Genomic DNA, 12,344 nt, shown 5'->3' with positions numbered 1-12,344 from the left:
TTTATGAAGCATTAAGGCCTTCCCTAGTCATTTCCCTAGCCCTTTGGGACTTTATTAAGTACAGTAATTCCCTTGCCCCAAACATAAGCCCTTTGACACATCCCCTGACAGCAATCCATTGCTTGCAGAGCTTAGGGACCTGAGAAGCCACAGTGCATTTTCATTATAGAGTCCTGGACTTCCTCTTGTGTGGAGCTTTAAGAATTGATGAGATCTATTTTGTTCAACTACTTAACAAAGACTGTGTTGCAATTTTACGCTCAGCTTGCTATAAGGAAGTACAGTTTCCTGAGCTTATTATCGTGCTGTATCTAAAATATCTTCTCCTTTTCAATCTCCTTAGAGATCCAAAATCTCTTTTCTTAATTGTTTCAATATATATCTATACACCTGAACTTCTTTACCTGGATGGAGCCCAGCATTTGTTTATATTCAGCAACAGAATGAGCTAAGCGACTAGTATTATAGATTCTGGGTGTATTTCAAAAAATATCTCCTATTTATTTTTCTGTGATTTAAGAATGTGGTACATCTCAGAGATTGTCACCTAAAGGGTTCTCCAAATTCAGCTACAACAGAGGGATCCCTTGGAAGCTCATGAGAAATGCAGAATCTCAGGCTCCATACCAAAACCCCAGAATCTGAATCTATGCTTTCATAAAATCTGTAGATGATTCTAATGTGTTTTAACTTTGGGAAGCTTTAGTTAGAGAAGATTTTTTTGCTTCTGAGTTATTTGCCCATGTTGTTGAGATCTAACTAATCTATTTTCCCACCATACAATCATACTGCTCAAAAGTCTTCATTCTGAGAAATGTTCTTTTTTCTCTCCTAAATTTAAATTCAGTCGGGAAACTGTCATGTATTTTATGTCAAATTCTTAAAATGTTAACAATGCTTTATTCACTATCTATTAATCTTTAAGAAAGGAGGGCCTCATAATCCAAACTTAAAAGCAAAGTACTCAGCATCTAGGATTGTGACAGGAACTTACACTTACTAGATGCTTTCGTGAGGTAAGCTTTGCTCTTCGTATTTTCCACATGAAAGTGAGAGGCACAATGAAGCTCTGGAACTTACCACCAACACAACACTCAGTGGGCTCATACTTGGGGCTCAGAATCTCTCCTTTCCACTATTTCTCACAGGAGACATATCAGAAAAATGAGAAGACTTTATTTTCAAGTCATTGTCTAGCACATGGCTTCTAAACCTTCACACTAATAACTTTGAGACTGGATAATTCTTGTTTTGAGTAGCTGTCCCCTACTGAATGCCAGAAGCACACAGCCTGCCCTCCCATACCACCACTCTACCTTGTGCCCTCCCCCAGACTGTGATAACAAAAATGCCTTCACTGAAATTAAAATCAAAGATGAAAAAGAGGACATAACCATAATACTAATGAAATCCAGAGGATCATTAGAAAATACTTTCAAAACTTATATTCAATTAAATTGGAAAATCTAGAAGAAATGGATAAATTTCTAGATGAATATAACCAACCAAACTTGAAACACCTACATAGACTTAAAAAAACAAAAAGATTAAAGCAGTAATAAGGAACCTCCCTACAAAGAAGATACCTGACCAGATGGATTCATGGCGGACTTTCACCAAACCTTTAAAGAAGAACTAATACCATTAGTCCTGAAACTTTTTTAGGAAATAAAAAGGGAAGGAGCATTTCCAAACTCATTCTATGAAGTCAGCTTACACTCATTCCAAAACCCAATAAAGACGCAACAAAAAAGAGAATTATAGACCAATATCTTTAATGAATATATAGATGCAAAGACTCTCAACAAAATACTGGCAAACAGAATTCAACAACATGTCAAAAAGATCATATACCATGACCAAGTCAGTTTCATTCCAGGGATGCAAAGATGATTCAACATACATAAATTTATAAATGTAATGCAGTATATAAACAGAAACAAGGACAAAAACCAAATGATCCTCTCAATAGACACAGAAAAAGCCATTGATAAAATTCAACACCCTTTCATGATAAAAACTCTGAAGAAACTAAGAATAGGAGGGAAGTTCATTAACATAACATACCTACAGAAAACATCACGCTAAATGGAGGACAACTGAAACCATTCCTGCTAAAGTCAGAGACAAGACAAGGTTGCCCACTTTTCCCTCTCCCTCAATATGGTTTTGGAATTCCTATCCAGAGCAACAGACAAGAATAAGAAATAAAAAAGATTCAAATAGGGAAAGAAGAAGTCAAACTCTCCCTATTTGCAGATATATGATCCTATACCTAAAAGACCCTAAAAACTCTACCAAAAAGCTAATCAGAAACTATTTTGGCAAAGTAGCAGGATACGAAGTTAGCATACAAAAATCAGTAGCCTTCCTGTATACCAACAATGTACAGACTGAGAAAGAAATCAGGGAAACAATCCCATTTACAATAGCCTCAAAAATAATGAAGTACCTTAGAATAAAATTAATGAAAGAAACTAAAGACCTTTTCAATGAAAATTATAAACCACTGAAGAGAGAAATCAAAGAGCACATCAGAAGATGGAAAGATCTCCCATGCTCATGGATTGGTAGAATCAACACGGCGAAAATGGCAACACTACCAAAAGCAATATATATGTTCAATGTAATCCTTATCAAAATTCCAATGACATTCTTCACAAAAACAGAAAAATCAATCCTAAATGGATATGGAAGCACAAAAGACCTCAAATAGCCAAAGCAATTCTGCGCAAAAATTCTAATGCTAGAGGTATCACAACTCCTCACTTCAAACTATACTACAGAGTTCCAACAATAAAACAACATGGTATTGGCACAAAAACAGACATGAAGACCAATGAATTAGAATAGAAGACCCAGACATAAACCCACGCAGCTACAGCCAATTGATCGTTGACAAAGGAGCCCAAAACACACAATGGAGAGAAGAGCCTCTTCAACAAATGTTGCTGGGAAAACTGGATATCCACATATAGAAGACTGAAACCAGATCCCTGTCTCTCATCCTGTACCAAAATAAATTCAAAGTGTATCAAACACCTTAATATAAGGTCTAAAACCTTGAAACAATTACAGGAAGTAATAGGAAATGCAGTGCAACATATAGGTATAGGGAATGACTTCCTAAACAGAACTCAAGAGGCTCAGTATCTAAGACAAAAATAAACAAATGGGACTTAAAGTCTTCTTACAGCAAATGAAGCAGTCACTAGACTCAAGGGAAAGCCCACAGAATAGGAGAAAATCTTTGCCAGCAATTCATCTGATAAGGGACTAATATCCAGAATCTACAGGGAACTCAAAAAACTCAACCCCCAAAGAATCAACATCCCAATAAAGAAATGGGCACATGAATTAAACAGGACTTCTTAAAGGAAGAGGTACAAATGACCAGTAAATACATGAAGTGCTTAACTTGTCTGGTTATAAAAGAGATGAAAATCAAAACAACACTTAGATTTCATCTCACCACAGTTGGAATAGCCATGTCCTAGGGCAAAAACAACAACAAATGCTGGTGAGGATGTGGAGAAACAGGAACCCTTATGCACTGTTGGTGGGAATGCAAATTAGTACAACCATATGGAAAGCAGTATGGAGATTCCTTAAAAAGCTAAATACAAGACTGGCAGAGTGGCTCAAGTGGTAAAGCATCTGCCTACCAAGCATGAGGCCCTGAGTTCAAACCCCAGTACTGCCAAAAAAAAAAAAAATCTAAGGACAGAGACTGCCATATGATCCAGTGATACCACTCTTGGGCATCTACCCAAATGAATATAAGTCTGGATACAATAAATACACCTGTATACTGATGTTCATCACAGCACTATTCATAACAGCCAAGCTATGGAAACAACCCAGTTGTACTACAACTGATGAACAGATCAAGAAAATGTGTTAAATATATACAATGGAGTTTTACTCAGCCATAAGTAATAATGACATATGGTTTGAAGGTAAATGGATGCAATTGGAAGACATCATGTTAAGTGAAGTAAGCCAGGTCAAGACAGACAAAGGACACATGTTTTCTCTCATAAGTGGAATATAGGTCCAAAATATAAACATAGACACAAAAACAAGCATGATTAAATACAAACTCTTAATGTAGAACATGTTTGTAATAGTGGAACTACTTAATGGAACTTGCAGAAAGAGGGAAAGGAAAAGAGAATGATGGAGCATCAATAATATCATAAAACATAACATCTGTGAAGACAGAAAATATAACAATATGTATTGAAAGCTGTTGAAAAATGGGTGGTGGGCCAGTGGCTCATGCTTATAATCCTAGCTACTTAGGAAGCAGAAATCAGGAGGATTGTTGTTTGAAGCCAGGACAGGCAAACAGTTTGCAAGACCCTATCTCAAAAAAACCCATCACAAGAAAGGGCTGGTGAAAGGTTCAAGGTATAGGCTTTGAATTAAAACCCTATTACCACAAATAAATGGGGGGTAGGGCGTAAATGGGTTAGGGGAGTAATGGAAGGGGTTGATTAGACCAAAGTAAAGTATACTCACAGTGGGGATACATAGAGAAATCCCTTTTGAACATCAACTTAAATATTAATAACAAAAGACAAGAGTGTAAAATAGGTACAGCGTGTAGGTGGGGGGTACTAGTGGGAAGAGGGAGGGTGAATGAAGGAAATTAAGGTAAGGGTATATGGTCGATGGACTTCAGATATTTGTATGAAATAGAACAAAGAAACCTCTTATAATTGCTTAAGTGGGGCAGGGAGGAGGTTGAGGAGGAGAGACAGTGGGAGTGATGTAATCAATGTACGATACAAGCCTATTTGGAATTGTCACTCTGAATCCCCTCTGTACAATGAATGTATCCTAATAAAAATTTATAATTAAAAAAGTGTCTTCAGATTGTGAAATAACCCCTATGAGGTAAAAATAGCCTGTACTAGAGAACTACTGGTCTAAAAGTATGTGTGTGGTTTTATTTATTCCTGCCTTTGGTATGTTTTATCTATCATCTTACTCTTCCTTATGAGACTGCTTCTTTTGGCCAATTAGATGTTCCAAGTAACCAAGGCTTTAAAACATCCACAATTGTTGTCTATTTTCTTAGAGCTCCATATTTCACACAAATAAAATATAAGATGTTTCTTGCTTAATTATCTTGACAAGTATGTTCAGAAGTTTGTGTTACTATTCTTCAGTGTACTGTAAGCATTGGGCATAGGAAGGAGAAGAAATGGCTCTTATTGAGAAAACAGTTTCAATTTAGTGGCTAACCAAGAAAACTCACAAACCCAATTCCCCTCTCCCACTTTCTAGTTGTGTGGTCTTAGATAACTCACCAGTTCTGTTTTCTCAGTGAAGCTCTGTCTGATAAGGCTGTTGTGAGAATTAAATGATGTGTTCTGTCAATACTTCTTAGAATCATATCTAATGTAGAGAAGGTCAATATTTGTTTATTATCATTATCTTTTTGAATCTTATGTATTTTTCATAATCTGCAAGGAACAGAAGGAGGCCTAGGATCCTGTGTGTAAATACTTATTTTTTATTTATGAATTTTATTGTGGTATATGCATTTTATTTAAAGTCTTCATTTATATTTGACATATTTAAGTTGTGTGTTTTATTCAATTTCTGTCATGGAATGTCTTATTCAGGAGGTGGGAATACATAAAATATATGAATTGAGTGCTAAAATTAGCTACTTATCATTCAACTCATAAAAAAATTGAAAATGAGCAAAACTGACCAATATGGGAGAAAGGTACTCGGGAGGTTTTGGATGGGTAGGGAGTTCAGTCAAAGGGATCCCAAGAATGCTTCTGGAGCTATTTATGTCCTATTATTTTGATCTGGGAGCTGATTATATAAAAGTACTCAGTTTGTGAAAATACATTGAGGTATTCACTTATGATTTATATATACTTTGATAAAATTTCCAACATACAAATTAATTTAGACCAATTATAGAAAACAAAAACCATGTTTTACATCTAACAATATTGTTTTATGAAAAACAGGACTCTCAAAGATAATAATTTTGGGTCTATTTTATTGAACTATATATGATTCCAATATTACTTATATGTTTAATAAAACTAGAGGTATTATTCTAGAGGTGCCTGAATTCATAAACCCTGTCTGCATTTATGTTATAAGTGTGGGATGGAGCCTGAGAAGAAGTTATTATATTGTTTGTTTATATTGACATAGCCAAACACGAATTTGAATTTTTTTAACCCAAACATTATATTGAGAGTGCTATCTGGATGACGTCTATATTTTTAGCTACTCATGCTATTGTTAATGTGAAAAATATAAAACTTAATTATACAGGCCCATTTTCATCATGTGACAATTTCATAGCTGTCAAAAAGTTGTATTTCATGTTTTCCACATTTACAAGACTAACATGGGAACTAAAGTTTATAAGACTTTCTTTGGCTTTTTCCTTAGTCACTGGAAAGTTGATATAATAATGATTTTGTCACAAAGTTGTCAAAACAAATAGGCCACACAAAGCAAAGTGAAGACACTTAAATCCAGAAAGAGAGATTAAATTTGGCTTCTAAGCCTATTCAGGAAATAAAGGAGCTGAGAGGCATGTGTGCGCGTATGTGTGCGGTGTCATATTATACCCAAACCTCTTCAAGCCAGGAGTTTCAATCTTTCACACCACCCCTCCACCCCACCAAAGTGCTGTGAGGAGTCAATTTGATATGTAGTGGTTCTATGCCTATTTATTGCTTCTTCCTCGTCCTATATGGAAAAACAAAAAAGCAGCTAATAAAAGATAAGATTCAAGGGCACTAAACAAGTAGAAGGGAAATAAAAGGAGACATTGAATCCCGGGTTCAACCTTCAGTAGGACAAAACATCCATAAAATGGTTTAGAATAGGTTGCCTGTGAAATTTAATAGCCAATGACAGCATTTTCAAGGACTGGAAGTTTGTAGGATTATATAGAAAATATAATACAATTTATGTTCAAACAAAACCACACTTTGATGGCATGAAAACAATTGGGAAGTTTCTGATAATAATCCTGAAATGTTCTGTCTTTTTAAAATTATGCTTTTATTTAAGAACAGATTTTAGAATGTATTTTCTTTAAAACTGTCTTTATATACAAACACCATCAATTAATTTCTCCCATAAAAATAAGTCATTGTAAACTTCAAAGTTGATATGGGTTGAGTCTCAGGTCAGGTAAGAAGTCATCACAAATGTCTTTTCTCTTCTTCCAAACCTAAGCCATGTTTGTTTTCCCAAGGAGCATGATGGCTTGACATGAAGGGTTCTCGTTGGTCTAGTCAAATAAAATTGCCTCTTTCACATTCCAACAGTGCTAGGCCAGGCCTCTTAAGTCCTTCCCACAAAAGAAGGCAAAGTGCTTAGTGAAACTGAACCTGCCATGCCTGGAGTTCAAAGGCTAAATATCTGCTTTGTCCCTGGGGTGGAAGGTGGAATTCTGGTGACAGCACTGGACATACCTTTGTTTCCTCTGTTCACTCAGTCTTTGAAAGGTTCTCATTAAATGCTATTAACAAGCACTAATGCAGTGCATGGCTACAAAGTTCCAAGAATAATCAAACAGCAGAATGAACAATGAGGGGAGTATAAGACAACCAAAATACTAAAGCCAGACATCTTCAGCTGAACAAAACTGCCACTGCAGACATGCCTTGGGGGCAACAAGATTGTTTCTGAGTTTGACAGAAAGGCTGTAAAAGGATCAGGACCCTCACCTGCACCTGCAGTTATATCATACAAATTCCTACTCAAACAGATATGTATGTGTATTTGAAACATGTAATATGCATATACATGCCCATGTCCATAGAGTAAGAGGAGAGAGAAACTATAAGAAAAGGCACAAAAACAAATTACTAAAAACAGTTAGGTGAAGTCATCTGTTATCCTGCAGGGGGCATCATTAATAACTAAACTCAGTGACAAATTATTCACTGGTGGAATTATGACAGTTGTGCCATTTATGAGAGGATTCCATATGGCATTCCCAGGAATATCCCCTTCTAAGAAGATCCCTTGGTTCTATCAATTCTTACACCTCATTCAAGTTGATGCTGACCTTCTCTATCAAACAGCAATTTATTGCCATTTACAGTTCATTCTCTAAAAATAAAGGTTACAATAGAGCAAACAAAGTAGACATGAGGCAATTTTACTCCCAAAGTCAAGCTGATTGTTCAGTGACCTGCTCACAGCTCTTGGGTAATTCATGGCTCTGCAGTCAGTCCTGGAGCTATCTTCATGGAGCTGAATAACCTCTCTCTTGGCCTGCCAAAAGGTTTCTCAGCTCAGTGCTACTCTTCAATGACACTCTGTCATTATGCTATATTTAGGCCATGGAAGTTGTAATTAGCTTTGTTCTGCTAGAAACTGATCTAGTCTCACATGCATATAAAAGGTAATAAAATAGGTAGGTAGATGTAGTAGCCTGAATAAGCCTCCTGTGCAGGAAATTCATGATTCCCAAACTGAAGGAAAAAAAACAAAGAAAGCTAGATTTAATGGCTTCAAAAGCTGAGAAAGGAATAAACACTATCTAAGAAGCCACACCTAGGCCATTGCCTGCTTACAACAGGATTTTTAATCATCTTCCCAGGCTGCACTCTTTCACTTTGATTTCACACCCAACCCCATCTGAAGTGACTGTTCCATAACTTGACTTTATTTGGTGGAAGCTATTTGTAGGATACAGCATCTCACATCTGTTTAAGGATCCAACTTTCTGTAAAAGTAAGTGGATTTATAGAATACCATTATCCAATTTTACTGTTTTATCCTTTCTAGGTACTGTCTGGGATATGAGGTATCTGATTTTATGACACAGAGTCTTATGTATTGTAGAAATAGTTACTGCTTATGAGAAAAGAGCTCGTAGAAGGCACTAAAATGTGAAATTCATAATGCCCAAATCACCATTACTGGTTGGTTCTTCCCCTTTCATTCTCCAACTTATTTGTAAGTTCCTTGAAGGTGAGATCTTCATAGATTTATGTTAATTATGGATTGATGTATGTTACTATGCTCATTGAGTCATTAAGAGGATGGGCTTAGAAAAAGTAATCTTTCTTAAAATCTAACATAAACATTTTTACATGTTAACTATAATGTATTGTCAGCTATTGACAATGGTTTTCTTTTCATGTACGACTTTGGGGAGCCCTTTATATTTGTCAGTACTGTTTGATGAATAAAAGGAGCAAAAGGAGAAACACCTGAAAAGATTTTCAAAGACAGAATAAATATGAATTTTGTACATCCACAATTAGAAAGAAAGAAGAGAAAAAGAAAAATTTTCAAAGTAAAGTCATGACACCATACTGGTAAGTTGGGATGCATATGTAACTGTGAACTTCAGGGCAGCAAATATGGTTGCCATATATTGTCTTTACTAATGAACCAAGAGTGAATATTCTTTCTTATATTTTGTGAGTTATGGGAGATGAGGTAGATGGGGAAGAACCATTCATCTAACTTAAAGGAGGGTCATAACAGTGAAAAGAGCAGGGCTGGTGGAATGACTCAAGTGGTAGAGTGCTTGTCTAGCAAATGTGAGGCCCTAAGTTCAAACCCCAGTACTGCCAAAAAAAAATAGTGAAAAGAGCAAGTTGTAGCATGCAGACAAGAGGCAAGTACATGCTGGGCACAGTGGCTCACACCTGTACTCTTAATTATTTGGGAGGCTGAGAGCAGGAGAATCTTGGCTCAAGGCCAGCATAGGCAACTAGTTCTCAAAACTCCATCTCCAAAATAACCAGACCAAAATGAACTGGAGATGTGACTTGGTAGAGCACCTGCTTTGCAAAAGCAAGTCTTTGAGTTAAAACCCCAGTACTACAAAAAACAAAACAAAACAAAACAAAACAAAAAAAACCTAACCTATCTGCACATCTCTTTGAAGTGAAAATGTTTAAACTCATTTTATAGAGGTATAAACCAAGTAAAGTCAGGTGACTTGATTGCTCAAGTTCTCAGCTAGTTAAGACCAGAGACAAAATTCAAACTTAGAGTGCTCCCATTGAAGTCCTTCACTCCTTGACCTGAAATGATCTTCAAATGTCTTCAAAGAAAACAAGATATTAAAGATAGTTATAATCTATACCCCAAATTTCATTTGTGTTTTTGTACCAGAGTATAAAATCACAATGCTAGCAGTATCTGCTTTTAGTTTTTGCACAATACCAAGAGGCAAAAATACCTCTTGGGCCTTTAATTATAAAGCCTGGTGGTCAGGGTTGATTAAGTACATATTAAGGGAAGTCAAGGGCTCTGAGAGGTTATGAGCAAGATAAAACCATTGGATGGCATCTACTCATTTCCAGATGACTGGTAAATATTTTGTCACTGTTTGTAAGGGAAGGCACAAAGGTACTAGAATAAAATTCTTCATGATAATTGAGTGAGTTCATATATTATAATAAATATGCTCTTTTGAGACAAGAGGCTTAAGATTACATTTTCTGAACATTGCATTTTTATTTTACACATTGAATGTTTAAAATTATTCAGTTTACAAGAAGAGAAGGAAAACAGGATATAAGAAGCTTAATTATATTGATTTTATGGTACTTAGTCTTGAATTTTAAGTTTGTGAATCATTTTTTTAATTGATGTATGATTTTTGCAGTATAAAAATTTCTGTTATGCCATAGTGTTATGCTAGTTAGAAATGTTTATGTTTTTCATGACATATAATATTGTTCGTTCACTGATAACTGTGTTTCCTCAAAATTGATCTTTTCATATTCAGAACCAAGTTTGACATTCTATAGTTGAAGACTAAAATAGAAAAACATAAGCTTTTCTTCTCTCTGTCTCTCTCTTTATCTTTTTCTTTCTCCCTTCTTCCCCTGCTTCTCTCTCTTTTTTTCTTGTCTGCTTTAATAATTCTATCCTGGCTTGATATAGATGTTTTTAATCTGTCCTCAAATTTTTCATAAGTCTTTTTACTATTGTGATATTGTGGTAAGACCAAAGTTAGTGAATTCCTAAGAATTCTCCTGAGGAAAACATGGAAGTTGTTGGAAATGAGAGAGGGAGAGAGAGTAAAAGAGAGGGAGAGAGAGATGCATTTGCAGTGCAATTTTCTTGACAAGGTATCAGCTTAGTAACCTTTGTACCATCTTCATGCAGAGAATCCAGTCAACCATACTGTGTCACTTTAACTCACATTTCAGGATCATATATGCTTTTTTGGCTTTAAGAATAGAAACTAAGTTCTGTTTAAAACTACATGTATCTGCTGCATATATGGATACAACTGACAAGCACTTTCACCCAAAATCCAAAGAAAAGAACCTTTGAAAATGTGTGAAATATTTGGAAAGTCTTATTATCAGGCCTAAAACAAATAAAATGGGCTTTTGAGATTAAATCTTTTAATCATTGTGAACATCTACTTTCTTTCTCTCAATTTGACAAGAAATTCTCACAGGTGGTTCTAATTAGACATAAGTAGTGACAGTGGCCAGTTTGACTAAATCCAGATCCTGGCCAAGAGTCATGGAAAAAAGTCTAAGCATGCCTTCTTAAAAAATGGAATCTATATTGAGACAGTTCAAGGAAATGACTCCTACGGCAAGATGTAAAACCCATAGCTCGAACGCCTTTGTGCTTTCTTTCTTTAGGGAGTCAAAACAGTAAAAGACACCTAATGCCATGTTCTTGCTGTCCTCATTAAATTCCAAGTTTCTCAAAGAAGGCATGTATTCTTCTATCTCAGCCAGACTCTGTCCACTTTGACGTCTTAAAGGAAAAAAAAAATGCCATGTATGCTAAATATATTGTCCCTAATTTATCCTCTTTTCTCTTTTTTTTTTTTAGTGCATATGCACTAACAATTGGACAAAGGCGTTTCATTGTGATGTTTCCACATATGCATATGGTGCACTTTGATCAAATTCACCCCCTTAATTACTCTTTCTTAATTTCCCTCTCCCTTCATTGAACAATTTTAATTGGTTTCACTATTCTATTTACATACATGTGTATGAAGTACTTCACTCATATTTACCCTCCCCTCTTTCATGCTTTCCTCTTCCTGTTGGTTCCCATTTCCAAACACCTCCTCAATTTTACACTCATGTCATTCATTTTTTAAATTCTTTTATTAGAATAGTTGAATGGCTATTTGGAAATCCTGTCAAGTCACTTCCTAAATAATTCACTATTTTCATAAAAACTCATCACCTCTAGTTTATTTGGGAGATACAGAAAAGGAAAAATGTCTTTTTCAAGAAAGTTCTTACTAAAATGTCTTCTTAGTCATGTTCTTTGTTATTAATTTGCACAAGTTCTCTATGAAGTATGAAACACACTCCTCCATGACTAAGAAA

At 35.5% G+C, this 12,344-nt stretch overlaps 1 non-coding gene across 1 annotated transcript; it reads left to right on the top strand.

The window, feature by feature from the left end:
- The first annotated feature begins 3,630 nt into the window (after window positions 1-3,630).
- Window positions 3,631-3,703, top strand: Trnag-acc (transfer RNA glycine (anticodon ACC)). Its single transcript has one exon. It is a non-coding gene; the product is annotated as a tRNA-Gly (tRNA).
- Window positions 3,704-12,344: the final 8,641 nt, after the last annotated feature.

The sequence above is a fragment of the Castor canadensis genome, chromosome 5, assembly GCF_047511655.1.
Source record: "Castor canadensis chromosome 5, mCasCan1.hap1v2, whole genome shotgun sequence".
In the NCBI taxonomy this organism is placed as follows: Eukaryota; Metazoa; Chordata; class Mammalia; order Rodentia; family Castoridae; genus Castor; species Castor canadensis.
The sequence above is the reverse complement of the archived record's forward strand: the minus strand, read 5'-3'. Positions and strand labels throughout refer to the sequence as shown.